Source organism: Bufo gargarizans, chromosome 6, assembly GCF_014858855.1.
Source record: "Bufo gargarizans isolate SCDJY-AF-19 chromosome 6, ASM1485885v1, whole genome shotgun sequence".
In the NCBI taxonomy this organism is placed as follows: domain Eukaryota; kingdom Metazoa; phylum Chordata; class Amphibia; order Anura; family Bufonidae; genus Bufo; species Bufo gargarizans.
The window spans coordinates 311,481,277-311,505,204 of record NC_058085.1 but is presented as its reverse complement, the minus strand read 5'-3'; the positions used below and the strand labels follow the sequence as shown (position 1 = coordinate 311,505,204).

Below are 23,928 nucleotides of genomic sequence, written 5' to 3'. Positions count from 1 at the left end.
GGAGCACCTCGTTTTGGAGTTCCGGTTTCTTAGTGCGACATGTTATCCTGCAATAATAGAAAATGTTCTATCTTTGAACGGTACGGAAATACGGAAATGGAATGCATATGGAGTACATTCTGTTTTTTTTTTGCAGAACTATTGGAACGAATGGTTTCGCATACGGACCGCAAACTGAATCTGCAAAAACGAAACGGAAACGGAAAAAAATAAAGTTTGTGTGCAAGAGGCCTAACTAGTTCTTTTAGTTCTTTAAATATGGGAGGTAGAATGTGGAAAACAGAAAAAGGGAAGTTCTGGGAATACATGTATTACTGTGATTATATATTAACTAGAACAAATAAGTACAAACCATTTCAAATATTTGACTCGGAAAGCTGACATTGACCTAAAATCTGAATTTGTAAAAAAGCAAGATCATTAATGACTGCTGTATTCTTCAAAAGGGACGTGGCAGTACCAGGTAATAACTATGACACTGGTTACTGGAATTTCTTATGCCATTGATAGCCATGGTTACCTATGATCTAAATTGGTTGATTGTGTCACCCACCCTTTGTAATTCGTATTATATAAACTCATGCTATGGCTTATGTATTTAGTTCTTTTTGGTAATGGAATTCACTATAAGAGGGTAGAAGAGAAATTCCAACACAACAGGTATGCCATAATAATAGGAAAATCAAAGCTCCTAGGATTCTTGAAAACTGCAGCTATCAATATGCTATATAATATATAATAACATGCTGAAGCTTCTGCAAAGCTAAATACAAGATAGAACAGCATCATGTAAAAAAAGCTCAGTCTTCAAAAAAGTCTGATCCATCTACCGTAAACAGTATTCATTTGATTAGCTGACTAAACTTCATAGTTTTTCTGTTTATTACCTTTCAAAGTTTTTTTCTGGTGCTGCTGCATTTCAGACATATACAGTTGAAACTTGAAAAATTAGAATATTGTGCAAAAGTTTTTTATTTCAGCAATGCAACTTAAAAGGAGTTGCATTAATGTAACTTAAAATGAGAATATTGTGAAAAGGTTCAATATTCTAGGCTCAAAGTGTCAGACTCTAGTCAGCTAATTAATCCATACCTCCTGAGCAAAGGGGACCTGAGATTGTGACTTTGGGGTTTCATAAGCTGTAAGCCATAATCATCCAAATTATAACAAATAAAGGCTTGAAATACAGTATCTCGCTTTGAATGTAATGAGTCTATCTCATATATTAGTTTCACCTTTTAAGGCTACTTGCACACTAGCGTTTTGGCTTTCCGTTTGTGAGATCCGCTCAGAATGCATCAGTTTGCCTCAGTTTGCCTCAGTTTGCCTCCGTTCCGTCTCCATTCCGCTTTTTTACAGGAGAAATATTTTTTGGCATTGTTCATGGGTAAATATAAATTACAGTGTAATATATATTTTTTTTTATTAGAAAATATTGAAAAACATTTTTTTCAAGTTTTTTTTACGCCGTTCATATTTCATACAAAATAACTGGATACATTAATTCTTCAGGTTATTACTGTCATGTGGATACCTAATATATTTATTTTATTTCATGTGTGCATAATAAAATGTTTTTTTTATACTAATATTGGCAAATATTTTTTGATTTTTAAACCTTTTTTATCACATTATTTATGTTTTTGAAAACTGCGTTATGGGATTTTTATTTTATAACTTTGTATTCCAGACTTATCAGATATTAGCATACTTCTGTATGCTAATACGGTATGCACTGTGTCAGTAAGCTACAAGCTGCTATTAGGGCAACACTAGTGTAGTGTAAACAGCAGGTTTACTGAGCAGATGCAGCGAGCCCCTCTGGGAGCCAGTGTAGAGGATAGGAGTGGTAGTGGCCTGATGTAGTGTTGTAGTGTCACAGCATCCTAGCTCAGGTCTGCGCTCCCTGGGGTCCGTAGTAATGAAAGATATAGTACTGAAGAATGGGGCCAAATTTAAATGTAACTTAGTCTCTTTTATTAACTGCAACATAGAACTGGAAATACATACAGTAGTAGCAGGCTTTAGTGCAATTTTTCTCTGGGACCAGTAAGAATATGGAGGCAGGTTGGTTGGTGGTAAATCTGCACTCAGGTGATTCTGCCCGAGTAGTTGTTTGGTGAAGGGTGGCTTTACTGTTTCCCTCACTTCACAGTAGTGTCTGTAGAAGTTGAATTTAGCAGTTCACTCTGCTGTCTTTATCCTCGCAAGACCTCACTTCAGGTTACTTAGTGATGGTTCTCTTTGTAGGATTCTCTGGAAGAGAAGGAGCACTGCAGTCGGTGTCCTTTCCAGTCTGTCTCCACACAGGAACTCTCCTTGTTGGCAGGAAGCAAAACCAGCCCAGTGGGGAGGAACAGGGTGGTTAACCTGTTCTTGCCAACCTTTGCCACATACTCCTTGCTGGCAGTAATAGCCAGGAAACAAACAGTGAAATACAATGCATAACAATAAACAATTTTTAGTACCCCCAGACTTGAGGTGCTACACAGACAGAACTTCGGTCATTAGGAAATCTGATGACCTGAATGCGAAAGTGGAGTGCTGGCTCACTTGGCTGTTTATCTAAGCCTGGCATTCTAGGGCTGGCGCTTAGTCCTATCTCATCATTGAAGCAGCAAGATGGGAGAACCCCTTTGACTCAAGGAAAACAAACACAATTTTAGGCAGGTATGGTAGTTTAATGTGAATTATCAGTGTTTTTAAAGTTTATAGTCATGAGTAGAGATGAGCAAATTTCTCAAAAATTTTATTTGGCCGGTTCGCCGAATTGTTCAAAAAGATTTGATGTGAATTTATTAGTGGGGAACTGCGTTAAAAAATAGCTATGTCCTGGCTGCAGAGAGCCTGTCTAGTGGTGTAGAACACTGTGCCTTGCAGTAACAAGCATAGGGGTTCGCTAAGGTAGCAAAACAATACTGTGAGTCAGTATGACACGCAGATGACAGGAGTCGCTCTTAGAATCACTGCATACTTCACTTATTTGCGCAGTTATGGGGCCAAAATTGAATAACTCAAGTGTGAACTCAGCCTTATAGGTCGATGTTAGCATCAAGAAGAAGTGCACTCCTTTTACACCGTCGTCAGCTGATTCCATATAGATATCTGCAGAACCTTTTCTATTAAACACTTATGCAAGTAGAGCCCTCCGACAGAGTGGAGAGGGTATCAGCAGTAAGTTTGTGTTGACGTTACAGATTATTTTGCCCTTCCTCTGATCTGTCAGAACAATAACTCCCCAAAAAACGTATCCTGTCTGTTGAGCATCCAAAACAGAGATGACACGTGAATGTCTTCTGTGTTTTGTACCCACTCCTGCTTTTGGCTACCAAATCATAAACCAATTCTGATGCAAAATAGGGACCATGTCATAGAGGCCTTACAGCTGCTACATAGACAGGATCCGTTGTGCGTCTCATTTTTCCTTCCTTCTGACAGATCAAAAGAAGGGTCAAATAAATGATTGTTAACCAGGCCAAAAAAGCTAAATAGTGGCCCAGTCATGGAGTGGGGAGGGTAGGAACAGCATGAGAAGTCCACAGAGTGGCCTAATGACATAGTGGTGAGGTGGCAGCAGCATGAGGAGACCACAGAGTTGCCCAGAGACATAGTGTTGAGGTGGTAGCTGCATGAGGAGACCACAGAGTGGCCCAGTGACATAGTGTGATTAAATGGCCAAAAAGAAAAGGGGAGAAGGCGCTCATAGGTGGTGGTTGACAAGAACTGTTGTTATTTGTTCCTAGCCAGGGTGAGTGGTTGCTACTCACCTTGGTTAGATTGTACTTTTGGTAGTACAGTTCTGGTGGAGGTAAAATCGTGGGGTGATGTGGGTTGGTGCAGCCGATTGACGTCCAAGTTGACCATGGGCAGGAGCCAAGCCGCCACTTTGGTGCGAATTGTGGTGTATGGGGAGGGGGCTTGTCTGCACTGGGTTCATGCAGTGAGCGGATGGACACAAGGCGCAATTCACAACCCAGTTGAGGATACAAAGTATTTTTTTATTTTTTGATTAGCAAAGACGACGCGTTTCGGGGTATGCAGACCCCTTTATCAAGTCTGTATCCTTGTCACCGTAGACTAATTCGAGGTCACTCTTGTTGGAGATCCCTTATTTGGGGGGTGTATGGCGGTGTGGCCGGTGAGTGTCTTCCAGTGGTAGCGCTTCTGCACGTCCGCACTTTGCCCTGTAGCTCCTCTGGCTGCTCCTGCTCCTCTTCTCCTGTCACCTGTGTAGAAAAACCACCCATTTCTCAATGTCCCATTGCTTGTGCTCGAATGTCCTCCTACTCTAGATCAGCCCCCACAGCGCTCATGTGGCCGTGAGATACGCCACGTCTTCTGTCCCCTGGACAGCCAGATTTAGCAGCATCTGTTCCAGGACATAAAGAAGTGGAATGACATTGTTCATCCCGTAGTCCTAGCGACTTACAAATAAAGTGGCCTCCTCAAAGGGCCTGAGGAAACGGCAAGTGTCACGCATGAGCTGCCACTGGCTAACATCGAAGTTACACAGGGGGAGTACCTCTGTCCATCTGTATCATCAAGAAATCGTTTATGGTATTTCTCTGTTCATATAATCGGTCCAACATATGGAGGGTGGAATTCCAACGGGTGAAAACGTCGCATATTAGCCTATGTTGGGGATGCCATTCTGCCGCTGCAGCTCAAGAAGGGTGTGCTTTGCGGTGTACAAGTGGATGAAGTGCATGCAAAGTTTCATGGCCATTTTCAGGATGTCTTGCAGATGGGCGGAAGACTTCAGGAACTGCTTTACAACCAGATTAAACACGTGCGCCATGCAGGGCATATGGCTCAGCCCTCCTTGACCCAGTGCTAGCACCATGTTCTTTCCATTGTCGGTCACCATGGTTCCAAATTGGAGTTATTGAGGAGAAAGACAGGATTTAATTTCTTGATAAAGGACGCAGAGCAGTTCCTCCCCTGTGTGACTCAGTTCGCCCAGGCAAACCAGGTGCAGAACAGCGTGACACCACCGTGCCCTGCAAATTTGGTATGCTGGAGGGGTACTGTGAATTGTCCCTGCAGTGGAGGCTGAAGACACAGTGGATGATGATGAGGCAGAGGCGGATATTGTCATAGGACCAATGGCATGAGAACGTGGAGGCGGAAGCGGCATCACCTGGCCAAGTTGCTGGTGTGGCTGTGCAGGAACCATATTCATCCAATGGGCCGTAAGGACATATATTGTCCTTGCCTCTAGTTACAGCTCCACATGTCGACGCTGCCGTGCACTTTGGCAGACACCGACAGGCTCAAGGACTGGCCCACCTTCTGTTCTACATATGTGTGCAGGGCTGGTACTGCCTTTTTGGCAAAAAAATGAGGGCTTGGGACTCTCCACCTCGGCTCAGCACAAGACATCAGTTCTCTGAAAGGTGCAGAGTCCACCACTTGGAATGGGAGGGACTGCAGCACCAGCAACTTGGCCAGGAGCACGTTCAGCTTCTGCGCCTTTGGATGAGTGTATGCTTACTGTTGTCTCTTGGCAATCGCTTTGGTGATTGATTGCTGACGGAATGACTGACGAGGAGGAGCAGGAGCATCAGGACCAGCAGATGATGGGATGGACAGACAGCTCCCTTCAGCTGAGGTGGTACAGTCTTCACTGCATGAAATTGGGTGCGTGCCACTGGGTGATGCAGCGGTTTCTGCGGCAGGCTGGACCACCACATCGGAGCCACCGTTCTCTCAGGCCACTTTATGGTGACGCTGCATATGTTGACACAGGGCCGCCACGCTTCGCCTTCTGCCCGCAAATTCGGCAAATGGCCATGTTCACCTCCTCCGGCGGTGCCTGACTGCTTGCAACACCCAACTCCCACACGGCTCTCCTCATTAGTGATGAGCGGCAGGGCTCATATTCGAATTCACGATATTTCGCGAATATTTTGTAGAATATTCGCAAATTTGAATATTCGTTATATTCTACTTTTTTTTTTTACTCGAAAAATCGGCAAGGTAATGATTGTGTAATATGCAAATTTTCGTAATTTGAATTTTCGGAGTCAAATTTTTATTGCAACTTTTTCAACTTACAACTATTAGACAATTTGAATATTCTCTATATTGCTATAACTTAGTTTTTTCGAATATTCGTAATATTCTAAGACAAGAATATATAACAATATAGCGAATATTCGAAAAAAATGAATATAGAGCAATTTAGCTAAAATAGTGCTATAATTTATTTTTTATAGTTGTAATTTTTTTCCAATCTAAACTTCAGATGAGAAAAAAATTACAACTATTAGACAAAGAAGATTATAGCACTATATTAGCTAAATTGCTCTATATTCATTTTTTTTCGAATATTCGCTATATTGCTATAACTTTGTTTTTTCGAATATTCGTAATATTCTAAAACAAGAATATATAGCAATATATAGTGAATATTCGAAAAAAATGAATATAGAGCAAAATTCGCAAACACTACTACTCCTAAAGTCAAGGATATTGCAGCCTTCTAAGGCTACTTTCACACTAGCGTTCGGGGCTCCGCTTGTGAGTTCCGTTTGAAGTATCTCACAAGCGGCCCCGAACTGATCCATCCAGCCCTAATGCATTCTGAGTGGATGCGGATCGGCTCAGAATGCATCAGTCTGGCACCGTACAAATACCAGACGGATCCGCTCCGAACGCAAGTGTGAAAGTAGCCTTGGCCCACAAGCTAGAAGCAGGGAGGGATCATGTGTACTGATAAAAAAAAGTGAAAAAAAAAAAAAGTTAAATATTTTTTCAAATATTCGAAATTACGAATATATATAACTATATTTGAAATATTCACGAATTTTCGAAGTACCTATATTCGCGCTAAAAATTCGAAATTTGAATATTCGTGATCAACACTACTCCTCATCACTACTTGCACACCTAACAGAGGAAGCGGCGGATGTCTCCTCCAGATTTTGGCTGTTCAGTAGCTGCTGACTGTTCTCTAGTAGCTAGTCCTCGCTGAAAAGTGGAGTTGAGCCTACGGCATATAATACATCTCGCGCTGAGGGAACTGAAAATGACAGAGGAAGGTTCAGGACGGGTGGGTGCACAAGGCCTGCTCCCGGGCCATGCCAACTAAGCTTCGTGTCAGAGTAACCCACCAACTCTAGGCTAGGGGTGTCTGATGTCACTTGCTATGAAGTTCAAGCACCACTAGGTTGCTGGTCAAGACACAACCGCTTGATGACATCGGGAGCTCAGGCCTCTCGCTGCGACTCCTTCTGCCACCCCCTTCTACTGCTGCCTGCGACAGAAACATTCCCTTTGAAGGGCCAGTCATCTGTCGTTACGTCACCGCTGAATGGCAATTAAGACATATATATAATTTTTTCTAATTAATAAACCCCCCCCCAAAAAAGAAAAATAATCACAATTCACCCCAGAACGGCAATTAAGGCTGGTTTCACACGGGCGTTGCGGAAAAATGTGCGGGTGCGTTGCGGAAACACCCGCGATTTTTCCGCGCGAGTGCAAAACATTGTCATGCGTTTTGCACTCGCGTGAGAAAAATCGCGCATGTTTGGTACCCAAACCCGAACTTCTTCAAAGAAGTTCGGGCTTGGGATTGATGTTCTGTAGATTCTATTATTTTCCCTTATAACATGGTTATAAGGGAAAATAATAGCATTCTGAATACAGAATGCTTAGTATAATAGCGCTGGAAGGGTTAAAAAAATAATAAAAACGTTAACTCACCTTATCCCCATGATCGTGTAGTTCCCGGTCGGTCTCTTCTTTAGCTGTGGGCTTGGGCTGAATGACCTTTGGTGATGTCAGATCACATGCTCCAATCACATGGTCCATCACCATGGTGATGGAGCATGTGATCTGACATCACCACAGGTCCTTTAGTCACAGCTAAAGAAGAGACCGACCGGGAACTAGGCGATCATGGGGATAAGGTGAGTTAACTTTTTTATTTTTTTTAACCCTCCCAGCACTATTATACTAAGCATTCTGTAGTCAGAATGCTATTATTTTCCCTTATAACCATGTTATAAGGGAAAATAATACAGTGAATAGACTGTCACCTAGAACCCATGCGTGGAAATCGCACCGCATCCGCACTTGCTTGCGGATGCTTGCGATTTTCACGCAACCCCATTCATTTCTATGGGACCTGCGTTACGTGAAAAACGCAGAATATAGAACATGCTGCGATTTTCACGCAACGCATAAGTGTTGAGTGAAAATCACCGCTCATGTGAACAGCCCCATAGAAATGAATGGGTCAGGATTCAGTGCGGGTGCAATGCGTTCAACTCACGCATCGCACCCGCACGGAAATCTCGCCCGTGTGAAAGGGGCCTAAGACTTACTCTTTTTCCTATTTCTACACCCAAAAAAAAAGGAATATAACCATCACAATTCACAGCAGAACGGCTAATGGGACGTACGTATATTTTCTTTTTCTACACCACGTAAATGGATGTAGTACAATGTAACTTCACCACTAAATGCCAATTATGACATATATTTTCTCCTTTTTTTTCCTATTTTTACACCCCAAAAGAAGAAATATAACAATCACAATTCACCCCAGAACGGGTGATGGGACCTACGTATATATTTTATTTTTCTACACCACATAAATGGCTGTAGTACAATGTTATTTCACCGATGAACGGCAATTATGACATATATTTTTCTCTATTATTACACCCCAAAAAATAAATAAATAAACAGTGTGAAATCAATGCAAAATGGCTAATGGGACCTAAGTATCTTTCCTATTAATACACCACGTAAATGGCTGTAGTACAATGTAACTTCAGCGCCGAACGGCACTTATGACATTTCTTTTATTTCTTCTATTAATACCACCCCCAAAACAAAGTAACACAATGTAAAATCAACGCAGAAAGGCTAATAGGATGTACGTATCTTTCCTATTAATATACCCCGTAAATGGCTTTATCACAGAACTTGCACCCCGATCACAAGCAAGGTTTGCTGGAATTAGTGATGTATCATATAATGCAAACACCCTAAAAGCAATATGGATCCCTAATAAGTGCTGCAAGGTGTAATAGAATTGCTCCTATTGCACCCTGTTCTCCTTTTATAGCGTGGATGATGCCTTCCTATGATTTCCCTACACCTAGACTAATCTCTCCCTGAATTTGTAAATCTGTGTTTTTTCTAGCACAATAAAGTCTTTCCTATCACTGTCCCTAGCGCCTACTGACGTCTCTCTCTGCATTTAGTACACTGGAAAATGGCAGAATCTAAAATGGCTGAGGCTATTTATAGGGCTCTGACATCACAGTGCTGGCTGGCTGCTGATTGGCTGCATGCATGACATTGTGGGTGATCCCTCGTTCCCAGACTTCTCTTCCGGGTGTAGGACTGACGTCATTGGCGCAGGCGCACTGAGGAAGGACTAGCCAAGCGAGCGTCCTTCTCTCAAAGCGCCTATGCCGAATGACGACCGGTATAGCGCAGGCGCGGGATTTGATCTGCAGGCAGGGCCAGCTGAAGCATGAGAGCGCTCACTAGCCCTGTCAATCAAGTGAAGGAGGGGGTGTTTTTTCAGACAGAGGATGCGGCGGCTACCAGCAAGTCCGCCCAACTTGCTGGTAGTGAAGAAATTTACATATAACTAAAGTCAGATTTTTACTGAAATTACACCACAGCCTGAGGTAAGAGGGGAATATATCGAATCTGTAAACATTAGCAAATATATCAAGTCAAAAACTGAAAATTGGTGTTGGGGGGGGGGGGGGGGGGTGACAGTGCAATGAGCAGGACCGTGGTACGGTTACAAGGACGCCAAATTATGCAGTGGGTCCGGATATGGGTATATAAGTCTATAGTTTTTGTTCGTGACGCCAATTGCAGCGTGCGCAGGGTACAGTCTCAGGGCCCTCTAAGGTGTTGCAACTCGCGTACCAGGTTAGGAATGCCAGAGTGGTGTAATGTCTCTGATGATAGTAGGTATAGTGTGAGCGGTGTCTCCTACCTTGGTACGGCTGGACTCCTGGATCCTGGCTCACTTGCAATAAATGAGTGTTGCTAGTAGGAGTAATTGAGGAACTTGGTAGTAATGAATGAGATCTAGACTTGAAATATAATTCAACTTATCTTTACTGGAGGCAGCATTAATCCACATGAGATACAGCAATAGTCTTGGGTCCCAGCAGGTATTGGCAATGTATGGCAGGAATCAATATCTCTTCTGCTTCTATCATGTGCCTGGAGCTCTCTTGCAGGATAAGTCGTCTGCTTATGGCTCTGTAATATTTGGCAGGAATCTATATCTTCTGCTGTGTATGGGACTGACTAGCTGAGGAGGAATTTGGCTTCTCCTGGTCTCTGGACGGTACTCACAGTTCGTCCTGGAGTTCTGTAGATGGCTGCTTGCTTGTCACCAGTTGAGGCTGAAGGGCTCAGACTGGGAATGAAGATCTTTGGTCTCAACCGAGACAAGATCCTGGTTTGGGATCCCTATTTCTGGGAGGTCCTACTTGCACAGCCTTCCCCTAGCAGGGGTGGCTGTCACACTAACTCTAACTTCCTTCCCCACCCATGAGGCAGGACATGGGCCAGCCCACTCTGCTCAAAGAGGGGGGAGCTAAACTGGAATGTACTATTCCAGTCTAGATATGCTAAACTGAACTAAGACCTTGCTAACACATTGCTGCCACCTGCTGGTGTACATGGAAATTACAGCAAATTACATGTAACAGGCTGAGAATATGCACATTAGTGAGAATATGATGTTAAATTACATTAGATGACAAGGCACATGTTACCAACAAATAGTAGCGGGGAAAAAGAGTTTAGTAACATAACTCTGGGATGTTACAACAGAAGCCCTTTAACTCTTGCACCAGGGCCCATGAGCCTTTAGCTACGCCCCTGGTCAGAAGATTTGTAGCTATGAAACTGGCTGACCTGTTACATGTGCTCTTGGCAGCTGAAGACATCTGTGTTGGTCCCATGTTCCTGCATTGCTGAGAAAAATTATGCTTTAATATATGTAAATGAGCCTCTAGGAGTTACGGCAACTCCATTGGGATAGGGGGGAGAGGGGGTTGTTGTTGCCTTCTCACAGCTAACCATGCACAGTGCCGTACATTGTATAGTGGATATATGTAGTATTGCAGCCCAGGCCCATTAACTTTAAAGGGGTTCTGCACTTTCAATTAACTGATGATCTATCCTGTGGATAGATCATCAGCTTCTGATCGGCCGGGGTCCGACACCCGGGACCCCCGCCGATCAGCTGTTTGAGAAGACAGTTGCACTCCAGGAGCGCCGCTGCCTTCTCACTGTTTACCGCCGGGTCGCCCGCCCACTGACGTCACGACTTGTATCAACTACAGTGGGCGCGGCTAAGCTCCATTCAAGTGAACAGAGCTTAGCCGCGCCCACTCTAGTTGATACAAGTCGTGACGTCAGTGGGCAGGCGGCCCGGCGGTAAACAGTGAGAAGGCTGCGGCGCTCCTGGAGCGCCGCTGCCTTCTCAAACAGCTGATCGGCGGGCCGCCTGCCCACTGACGTCACGACTTGTATCAACTAGAGTGGGCGCGGCTAAGCTCTGTTCACTTGAATGGAGCTTAGCCGCGCCCACTGTAGTTGATACAAGTCGTGACGTCAGTGGGCGGGCGACCCGGCGGTAAACAGTGAGAAGGCAGCGGCGCTCCTGGAGTGCAACTGTCTTCTCAAACAGCTGATCGGCGGGGGTCCCGGGTGTCGGACCCCGGCCGATCAGAAGCTGATGATCTATCCAGAGGATAGATCATCAGTTAATTGAAAGTGCAGAACCCCCTTAATGGAGCTGAGATGCAACCAGGCCATGTGACTGATGAACATGACGACACTGACCTAGGAAGAGGCCGCAGTGCTCACCGTAGCACTGGAGCCTCATCAGCTGATTTGTAGGTGTCCCAGGAGCCAGACCTCCACCGATCAGATATTGATGACTTATCCTGAGTACAGGTCATCAATATATGAGTCCTGTAAAACCCGTTTAGGTTATAAGATCAATGCTTTTTATATTTGACCTTTGAATAAGCCCTTTAAATATGATAATGTGATATATAAGATTCAAACTTTTTTGTCACATTTCTCTTCTTTCCTAAGCCAATGGGACATTTCAGGATTCTGTATATAAGGAAACCATAGGACCTGAGCAGAGAGGACTGGGGTTGCTGAAATGCCATTCTCCCTTGGCCATGGTTGACTTTTTCGTGTTTTGGTGCCTCACAACCTGGAATTAACATAGATTGAGGATTTGCATAATTTTATTTACAGAACATTCCCACAACTTTGAAGGTGTTTTTTTTTTTTATTGTGAAGCAAACAACAAATAGGACAAAATAGCATAAAAAGTCAATGTGCATAACTATTCACCCCCCTAAAGTCAATAGTTTGTAGAGCCACCTTTTAGGCAATCACAGCTCCAAGTCGCTTTGGATAAGTCTCTATGAGCTTGCCACATCTTACCACTGGGATTTTTGCCCATTCCTCCTTGCAAAACTGCTCCCGCTCCTTCAAGTTGGATGTTTGCGCTTGTGAACAGCAATCTTTAAGTCTGACCACAGATTTTCTATTGGATTGAGATCTGGGCTTTGACTAGGCCATTCTAACACATTTACATGTTTCCCCCTTAAAGGGTTTCTACCACTTCAGTATGACCAAATTAGCTTTCAGACACTAGCGATCTGCTAGTGTCTGATCTCCATAACCATGCAATTCTTAGAGCTTTGTGTGGAGCCGTTTCATTAAAAAACTAACTTTTATTCCTATGCAAATGAGCCTCTAGGTGCGTCTTTTCAGCACCTAGAGGCTCGGTCTACTCACACTGTATGCCCGCCCATCTCGTCTTGAATGCCTGCCTCCATCACAGCCATCGGACGAATTCACGCGCCTGCGCCGTTCACTTCTGTCTTTGGCGCAGGCGCAGTGAGTGAAGGCCGCTCTCCTGATGCCGGCTTACTCACTGTGACGTGAATTCGTCTGCATATATTCAAATATTCTTTTTTCCCCTTCAATAATGCAGGCATATATGAATATAGGCCCAACACAGACCAGCACTAATGGGTGGCTTTAATGCAGCCCTAGCCATTTTACAGGCTAAGGCAGCGCTAAAGCATGTAAATTAGTGCCAGTGACATCACCGGGCTCACTGCCAGGCAGAAGCCACCCCCAAATAGTATCCCCAGTGGTAATAAGGCTCCCTACAGTGCCCTCAGTACTAATAAGGCTCCCCTATAGGGCACCTCTTATAATCTATAAGGCACTTCTATAGAGCCCTCAGTAGTAGTAATACCCTCCACCACTGCACACAGTATTTATAATGTTCCCTTCAGTGCCCCCTGTAATTATAATACCTCCTGTCATACCCCCCGGAGTTATAATCATCTCTGCAGTGCCCCCATAAATTATAATGCCTGTCCTCTCCCTCCAGTCTTCTATACCATGCAGTCCCATGTAAATAACACCAGTCCTCTCCCTCCAGTCCTATTTAAATAACTTCTCTTCCTTACAGTTCTCTATAACATACAGTCCCATGTAAATAACTTAAATCCCCTCCTTCACCCCCTCCAACACATAGTCCCATATAAATAACATCACTCCTTAGCCTCCAGTCTTCTAAAATATCCAGTCCCATGTAAATAACACCAGTCATCTCCCTCCAATCTTTTATAACATATATTTCTTATAGTCTTCTATAACATACAGTCCTATGTAACTGACACCCCTCCCCTCCCTTCGGCCCCTCTAACATATAGTCTCAGTTAAATAACATATTTCCCTCCCACTAAGCAGGGAGGAGGTATAATGGGGAGAACCACAACTCCCTGCATTTCTCAGGCACTTACATTTGTTCCATGACATCACAGGTCTCCACTGCTGAGCGCTGCCTTTTTCTGCACTGGTCACATGATGGTGACCTCATCACAGGTCCTACCACCACTTCCAGTGTTGAAAAGGTAACATGACTATGATGTAATCGCAGGTCCTTCAGCTATTGAGTGTAGACACAAACGGGCAGCAGATTCGCAGTAAGTGCTAATCAGGTCCCCCACCCCTCACAAAACTCCGCCCCCTCCCGACCTCTACACCAAGGTGCCCAGGTTACCCTGTTGGCAGAGGTAGGGAATGAAAAATATGATAATATAAAAAAATAAACACCTTTGCTGGCACTGGGATGGGCCCTCTCCCTTGCTGGGCTCCTGTGCAGCTGAACCAGCTGCACAGGCGGTATGTCTGCCCCTGCTTAGGTCTCTATGCTGCCTTTCTGATTAATGCCCTCCATGCCCAGTCCATGAGTTTTGGTGGGCGACCGTCTCTTGGTAAGTTTGCTGTTGTGCCATGTTCTTTCCATTTGGTTATGATAGATTTGATGGTGCTCCTGGGGATAATCAAAGATTTGAATATTTTTTTATCACCTAACCCTGACTTATTCTTCTCAATAACATTGTCCCTTACTTGTTTGGAGAGTTCCTTGGTCCTCATGGCAGTGTTTTGTTAGTTATGCCTCTTGCTTAGTGTTGCAGCCTCTGGGGACTTTCAAAAAAAGGTATGGAATGACAGATCATGTGACACTTAGATTGCACACAGGTGACATCATTTCACTAATTATGTGACTTCTGAAGGTAATTGGTTGCACCAGAGATTTTTATGGGCTTCCTAACAAAGGGGGTGAATACATACGCACATGCCAATTTTCTGTTTTCTATTTCTAAACAATAGTTTTATTCATATATTTTTCTAATTTCACTTCAGCAACTTAGACTATTGTGTTCTGATGCATCACATAAAATTCAGATTAACAAAACATTGATAATGTAACAAAACATGAAAAAAGTCAAGGGGGTGAACACTTTTGCAAGGCACTGTATATAGTATTGTCACTGTTAATATTGATTTCCATTAACTTTTGTCTTTCCTTCCTGTAACTGAGCAGGTGAAATGTTGCTGCGCAGTCTTTTAGTGCTTTCTCTAGCACTTACTGGAGTATATACTAACAAATGTGGTAAGTACTTTAGGATGTTAAAATAATTTAAAGGGGTTTTCCGAGATTTTTCTCAGGATAGGTCATCAGTATTTGATCTATGGGGGTCCAATACCTGGGACCTCTGCCGGTCAGTTGTTTGAGAAGGCACTCCTGTGAGCGCCGCGGCCTACTTGTTGCTTTCCCTAGGCCAGTGATGATGCGTTCATTGGTCACTTGGACTAGGCGCAGCTCCGCCCCATTGAAGGGAATGGAGCTGGCTGCGATACCAAGCACAGCCGCTATACAATGTATGGCAGCAGCCTTCACAGGAGCACCGTGCCTCCTTAAACTGCAAACAGCTGATTGGCGGAGGTCCCTGGTGTCCACATTTCCCCACTGGTGCATGGGGACTCTAGCAGTTTCTCTCGGACCTTTGTTACCCCCCTGGTGTGGCATGATGGGAATTAAGCAATACAAAGGTCCCAATGAAATAATTGGTTTGTCTGTATCACACAAAGATGTGCCAGGTCCTCCAGGGACATTCCTTGTATCTGCTCTCCACTCCACTTACTGTATCTGATGGAGTTTATGTCAGAGAACCTCCATCCATTAACTAAGAATGAAATTAAAAAGGTGTTTTTAAACGAAGCAACCTATTTCACCCCTTTCCCTCACTGAATCCTAATGGTTCTGTGTGGGAGGTGGGTAATTCCAGCGCCATAACAGGATAGGGATGGCATAAGAGCAGCTCCTTAACCAGAGCCATGCCTGCGCTGTAATAGTATGTATCCATTGTGGGTTTCAGCTGTCACCCTGTTGCAACAGCTGATATCAGAGTCAACCGCAGCACATAATTGACCGTATCACCTACAAGGTTTTATAGGGGGAGGGCCCACCGGTGCCCCTACAGTGTGACTGGTGCAGATGGGATGGCAGGGGTGTAAGAATGACCCCCAGGTCTGCATTGTACTGGAGTCTTTTGGAATAAAGAGTTGAAAAATACACAAAAAAAGCTGAAAATGCATTCACATCCCGTTTCTTTTTTTCGTTGACAGCCATAAAGGAGGGCTTGTATTTTGTACAGGAGTTGTATTCTTTAACTGCACCAGTCTGGGATACATCTAATGTATTGCATACATTTTATTTTTGTGTATAATATCATGCAGGGAATGGGTGAAAAAAGACAGAAATTCTGCCACTGAGTGGTAGAAATGACATATTAACTTTATTTCATGGGTGAGTACAGTTATGATCATACCATATTTATTTATTTAAATTTTTCTACTTTTGAAAAAAATATTCTTTAACTTTTTTTTTTTTGTCACTGCATTTGAAGATACCTGTTTGAGAGTTAGTTTTTTTGCTCAGTAAAGTATAGTCCTCCTACTTACAGTAGTATAAGATTTTGATCAGCAATCTTGGAATTATTTTATTCTTTTATGGCATTCACCGTATGAAATATATAATTATATTATTGTATATGTTACGGATCCAGCAATTATGTGTATTTGTAATTTTTACTTGCCATTTTTTACATTTTTGACTTTTTTAAATACTTCCTCACTGATATAATACTCTGCAATACAATCAGCATTACAGTGCATTACATCTGTCAGTATAGGCAAAGCCTAAAAGACTCCTGTACATGGCAGGCCTGCAGGCCATTGTTAAGCCTCTGACTTAAAGCGACCCATTGGCACCTCACGATAGATGACAGTGGGAGCCCATCCCTTTGCCTAACCACTTAGATGCACGGTTGCACACATGGCATTAAACTGCTGGGATCAAGTTATCTCCGATCCTGGCCATTAGGCAGGATATCAGCTGTATAATACTCTAGTGCCCATGCCATTACATTGCTATTATAGTACAGTATGCTGTTCCCACAGTGTACTATTAGAACAAAGGATAAGAAGGAGTTAGGTCCCAAACTAGGCTCTGTACTTGAGAAGTTTAAGTAGTTTTTTAGGAAAAAGTATGTATAATGTAACAGATGCTTTATGTTTCTTAGGGGATACTTCTACTTCTGAAAAGAAGCAGCACATTGCAGACATGTTGTCCTGCTGGGATGAGAATGCAGCAAACACTGAGACACCAAACCACAGCTATCGATATAGAAGCTGCAAGGACGTTAAGAGTCATGATACAAATTCTAAAGGTGAGATAAATCTGTCACGTCTCAAAAGTCCTATTCTCTTTAAGCAAATACTATGTTGGATATTTTGTGTTCTATATTCATATTATTGTCTTTTTTGTTAGCAGACACTGACACATCTATATGTCATTTAGGCCTCCTGCACACGACCAGCCTTGCCCATGCTAAGGACAGCAAATCTCAGTCTGCAATGCACGGGCACCGTCTGTGGACATGGATCCATTCACTTTAATGGGGTCCGTGGTCCACATCTGATGGTCCAGACTGCAAAAAAGTAGTGCATGCCCATTTTTTTTTGTGGTGTGAAGGCACAGACAGAAAACCCACAGAAGCACTCCGTGCTAGTGTTTCTGTGGGCTTCCGATCCGTGAATCTGTACCGCACTGCACCATATCTTCTGGATTATGGACCCATTCAAGTGAATGGGTCCACATCTGTGATACAGTGCGCACACGGCCGGTACCTGTATATTGCGGACCCACTGTTTGCGGACCTCAATATTGGCACGGACCAGCTATGGCATGTGCATGAGACCTTATGTATAGTAACTCTCTGCATGTTGGCTTTTTGAATTAAAGTTCCCATCATACAGTAAATATCTAAAATGCATGACGTATCTAATAGTGTGGTCACTTGCCGTTATAGTCAGTGGTAAATATGGAAAAAGCTGAGCAGACTCACCGATTCCCTGTCGTCCAATCACAATAAAAAAGGGCCAAGCATGCATGGTAATATCCCTGCCAAAAATGGAGGACTGGTGGACCCCTGTTCTCAGAATTGATGAAAGTCCCAGCAGTTGTATTTCCAACTAGCAGAAAGTTATAGCAAATCTTAATAGTGTGCCATAAATATCACCCTTAATGCAGACGTACAGTATAACCACTAATAAATGTGCATAAAAACATGTACAGTAGACATATCATCAACAGGTTCTCAGGGGCTTTGAGTCTTTGACTATTTAGTTACGTGTATTGTGGGTACTGGGCAGTTGACAGATACAGATGCCATCCTAAAACCAAACATCATCCAAGACATTTGCAAGCTGAGAAATCAGTCAAAACATACTATAGATCAGCATTAGCTACAGGGCAAATAAATACATACCTTGTCACAGACCCAGGGCCGGCGTTAGGGTGGGGGGGGGGGGGGACTGGGCAAATGTCCAGGGCCCCCATGGTCTAAGAGGCCCCATGCTTCAGTACTGCTGTTTAGCTGAACGTCTGTGGAAGCGGACGGGCGGGCAGCTGAAAAACTGCACTTTACAATGCAGTGTAAGGTCCCCTTCCTGTACACATAACACAAGTCATTACCACATTGGGTGGCCATTGGCTTCACCCAAGAAAGCCAGACCTCACCGGCCATGCCCCAAGCCGCGCCTACCTCAATGAAGCCATGTGCAGTACGCAGACCTGCAGGGTATTGCGATGTGAGGTCACGGTTAATAGGCATACGAGCGTTGCTCTGGGTTACTCACAGTTTGTAGGGGGACCCTGGGCAGGCGTACAGCCATGATGGAGAGGCTGGCACAGGGGTCCTCCGGGGCACTCTCTGTATGTAGGGACCAGGCCTGATGTTGGGTGAGGTGCCCTGGATGTTGCAGGTGTTTAATGTGCCTGGGGAAAGGTCCCTTTAAGATTCCAGTGCTTGTAACGGTGGCACACTGATTTATAGTAGTAATAAGTGAGGAACACGATGTTGAGGTGAACCAAACTTCCTTTACTGAAAACAGTTAACTTTATACAGTCTGAATTCAGTTCCACATGGCAGCAGCAATCAATAGCAGGCTTTTACATCAGTGGCAGGTACAATGTTCCTTTGCAAGATATTCAGAGGGTAAAAACACTTACAGACCAGGCTGCACCTTTTCCTCAGAAATCCTGTGCACTATTCCTCAGAACTCCTGGCTGTCTCAATCCCAAGGCCCGTATGCCCTAATGCTGGCTTTATCCTTGGTAGAAAACTTCCTCAGGTATATATCCCTTGCTTTAGGTAAATAATCCTTCTGCCCTTCAGCTCCTCTCAGGTTGGCTGGAATACTCTTCTGCTCTGCTCTTTGCTTTGTGGGAACTGCAGGTTTCTCAAGAGGGAAACTCTTCTCTTGGTGACAATCTTCTGAGCTAACTCTGGCTCAATATCCTCAGGCAGGCTGAAACTGCATCCACTAGCCTCCTGGTGGCAACTAGAAGCATTGGCTGTCAGGAGGGTGCCCTCAGCTTGTCTCTGGCTAAGGTGCACTCTCACTTCTGTCTCTCCACAGACTCCTGACTACACAGACTGACTTCTTCTCCCTGTCTGGGCCTAACTATTTATACTAGGGGCTCCCTATCTCCCTCTAATGTCTAGGAGGAGGAACTACACCCTGATAGGCCTGCTACACACATCACAGGGAAGAATACACATAAAAGCATATAAGAATACATTAAAATGGACCATTAAATATACCACCACTGTCCCTCAGGAGTAGGAGAACCACCTGGCCCAATTGACCCTTGTGTAGTGCCCACATTTACCTAGTGGGACACTACATATGCCCACATCCAAGCCCCCCATCGCCGCCCGCAAAAAAAAAAAATGGAGGGGGAGGAGAGGGAAGAAGGGAGGTGAGCTGGGGGCAGTCGGGGTGCTTCTCTCCCCCTCAGTCAGCCACAGGGAGCCATGTCTGCGGCTCTAGTGAGCCTCAGTCAGTTGCTGCAGCTCTTGCTCACACAGCTCAATGCTGCTGTCTGAGCGTGAGCTACTAAAAGGGTGGACATTCCTGTGTCCGTCCAGGCACTGCACCGGATGGAGGACAGGGAGCCTGAAAACTGGACTGTCCGGCCTAAAACTGGACATCTGGCCACCCTATTACCACAGTGCTGCTCTGCAAACTGACAGCTCTGGACACCAGCAACACTCTTCTACTGGAGCTGTAGGACCTGCCATGATGTCACGTGCAGGAGGCAGAGAAGAGGGGGATGAAGGACCTGCGATGACCTCACCATCATGTGACCAGAACAGGAGACGGAGCTATGCAGTAAAGTAAGGAAGAAGAAGACCAGTGATGCATGGGAAGAAGTGAAGGATTCAATGTAAGTGCCAGGGAAGTGCTGGGTGTTGTAGTCCTCTCCTCTTATACTTCCTGTTATGTAATATCAGAGTACATTACAAGATGAGGTATGAGGAGAGGACTAAAACTCCCAGCATGTCCAGCTTGTTATGTAATATCAGAGTACATTACAAGAGGAGGTATAACAAGAGAGGACTACAACTCTCAGCATGTCCAGGCCATTATTATGTAATATCAGGGTACATTGCAACACCCTGGATATGCTTGGAGTTGTAGTGCTCTCCTTTTATACCTCCTCTTATAATGTACTCTGATATTACATAATAATGGCTTGGATATGCTGGAAGTTGTAGTCCGATCCTCTTATATGTCCCCCTGTAATGTTCTCTGATATTAAATCATAATGGCTTAGACATGCTGGGAGTTATAGCCCTCTCCTGTGATACCTCCTGCGGTAGTGTTCTCTGCATTAGGGCCGGGACAATGGATAGGCGAAGGTAGTTATCTGCCTAGGGCACCACTTCGCTACCCATAAAGGGGGGTGCAGTCACGGCCATCCAACTTCACAAGGGCCGCTAGACCTCATGCCTGTGAGGCATTAGAACGGCGCAAGAAGCCGCAATGACATCAACGCAACTTCCTGCACTGGGTTTCGCATGATGACATGATCACGTAAGACCCGAAGCAGGAGTGGTGATGTCATTGGGACGGCATGCATCAGGACGCAGCAACACAAGCCACAGATAAAACTGTGGTCTGCATCACAGACAGCTGTGGGGAAAATGGGAGTAAGGTGTTTATTTTATTTTTTTATACTAAATGTCCGCACTGCTTCGGGCACCAGGGAAGGGGGAAGGAGATCATTATGTATACTTGGCACTACTGGGGAGGAATGGAGGAGCATTATATACTGGCACTACTGGGGAACATTATATATACCTGCATTATGGGGGGAGCATTATATATTGGAACTAATGGGGGGCACTACAGGGGGACATTATGTTTATATTATTACTACTAGGGTACTGTAGAGGCACCCGACACCCCATGCCGATCAGCTGTTTGAGGAGACGCTGTGTGCACGTGCCGTCTCCCTTCTCTCTTCCTGCTCACCGCTGTATGTCTATGGGACAGCAGCAGTGAACAGCACATGCCGTCTGCTCAAACAGCTGATCGGCAGGGTAGTCTGACGTCAGACTGTGTTTTCAGCACATTATTACAAGATTTGGGGCCCCACTTTTGATTTCGCCCGGGGACACATTTTGTCTAAAGCCAGCCCTGCACAGACCATAACCGATAAACAGTCCAACTCATTAAGTACGTGAATGTTGTATGACCGCCAAAAACTCTTTAACTATGCCTACAGCAATTTGTTATTGAGATATCAAGTAGCTGGTATAAAATGTGACAGTAATACTCATATCAAGACTACTGGGGACAGTCACTTCCAAGATTGGCCCTTTGTATCAGGTGGGGTAAGAAGATTTTAGAGCCTGGTGTAAATCAATAGGTTTACAATAGTTGAAGAGCATTAGACATACATCCCCAGAGATGTTTGAGTAGACCACTAATACAGGTACAGTATATTTGTATATCCACACATTGGCACAATTGGTAAGAGAGATCCGTTGTGTAAAAGTCTCTGCTCCAGAAGCCCAGCAGAGAAGTGGGCATGGACTGACGCGCTTGTTCTGGAGCAGATAGGCAGAAAGAGGCTTGGGAGTGGATCAGCAAGATCTGTGCTATACTTAAAGTGGTTGTCCTGGCTTTTCCTATGGATGGCCTATCCTCAGGATAGGTCATCAACATCAGATCGGTGGGGGTCCAACACTATGCTCAATGGTTAGCACTGAGATACAATTCCATACCACCTGCAGGGATCTCCCAGGGTTAACTACGTAGATTGCTGATAGGGATCATTCATATTGGGGAAGCTATTCCGCTGTAGGAAGGGCCCCTGTAGTTATAGGTTTGTTGCAGGGCATGTTTGCCAACTTCTGCTAAACCAGTTAGCTAGCTCCAAGTCTGCCACTGGATGCATCATTTTCTGGAGAGATTAGGCTAGTTTCATATCTACAGCAGAGCTCTCCGGCAGGCTATTCCAGCAGAAAACAGCCTGCTGGAGTTCTCCAGATCCAGCATTGCCAGATAGTGCTGCCTGCTCACCGGACCCCATTGACTATAATGAGATGCAGTGGCAAGCTGGCTTCTCCCTGGCAAATATCCTGCAATTCGGCCGGACAAGTGTTCAACGTTTTTTTGTCCAGCCAATTCCCGACATTCTCTCCTGGGATAGCCTGTCAGAGAGTTGTGCTGCAGATGTGAAAATAGCCTTACTTGTATTTCATTAGTTCTGTCACAAGGGGTAACCATTTCACATGTTGAACAAGTAATCAGTCTATCCAGTTTGGGTACAGTGGAAAAACAATGATGAAAATGGCAGTATGCATGATTCGGAAATGTGTGTCTCGCCAAATCACATATGGGGCAGTCACGCAGGGGCGGACACAGACAGCAGAGGGCCCCTGTGCAAAGAATGTGCCTGGGCCCCCTCCCCTCCAAGCCAAGTTCTCAACATAACCAATTCCGTCCTAACATTACTTATAGTAATACAGAACATACAGGTTGAGGCTACTTTCACACCTGCGACACTACGCTCCGGCCCCCTGATCCGGCAAAGAATTCAAGGAATTGGCCGGACACAAACTCAGGCATGCAGCGGTTTGTGTCCCGCTGATTCTCTGCATTTTTGCCAGATTGTGGCCGATCTCTGCCAGACCTCATTATAGTTAATAGGGCCGGCAGGCATTCTGTCTGCATCCAGCAGTGCTGGAGCATTCCGGCAGGCTGTTCTCTGCTGGAATCACTAACTTAGATGTGAAGGTAGCCTAATACAGGTCCACATACCTCTTACATCCAGGGACATCTTCTTTCATGTAGATGTTCTCTGTCCTTATCTTCTCCCTTCAGACCACACCACCATGATGATTTTTTTCAGTCATCTCTTCTCTCTGCAGGGTTAGACAGACAGACATCTTAGTTTCCTAGTTTTCCATTATCCTCCCACCTAATCAACACCCCTCTAATACTGTGCCTGCTGTGCTCCATATACTAGTTACACACAGATAGTTCACCTTCAATAATTATTGGCACACAGTGTCCTAAAAAATAACTGCGCCCAGGAAACTGTGTCCCTGACACTAATAGTGTAAACATAATGTTCCCCAAAGATAATAGTGCTATGCTGATACCGTGCCAGGGTGCCCCCCACAGTAACAGTGCTCCCCAAAATCCCACCAATATAAATAATTATCTACCAGACAACACTTAGTAGTAATAATGTCCCCACTGTTTCCCAGAAGTAATAATGCTCCTATAGTGCTCATACTAGTATTCAAGTTCCTCATAGTCCCTCAACTGTAATAAAGCCCACCATAATGCCCCCGGTAGTAGTAATTCTCTTTATAACTTTGTGTAACAGTAGAAAAATGCCCCTTATAATGTGCGCCAGTACATAAAAGTGCCCTGTTGTGTGACACTATAAAATATACCTCCTCTTAGTGCCCCCTGTAGAGCCAATGTCCCCATAGTACCCTGATAATGTGTGCCAATGCCCCCTACTGTGTGCCTAAAAACTCTCTTAGTGCTCCCAGTTGAGCCAAAGTACCCATAGTGTCCTATAATTTGCGCCAATATAAAACACCCCTTTATCGTGCACCAAAAGTGCACCTCCCCTTGTCCCTATGGTGACTGACAATGTGCCAG

At 44.5% G+C, this 23,928-nt stretch overlaps 1 pseudogene; it reads left to right on the top strand.

Moving 5' to 3' along the window:
* Positions 1 to 373: 373 nt before the first annotated feature.
* The window catches only part of LOC122941627, a 36,569-nt pseudogene continuing 13,014 nt past the window's right edge, over positions 374 to 23,928 (top strand).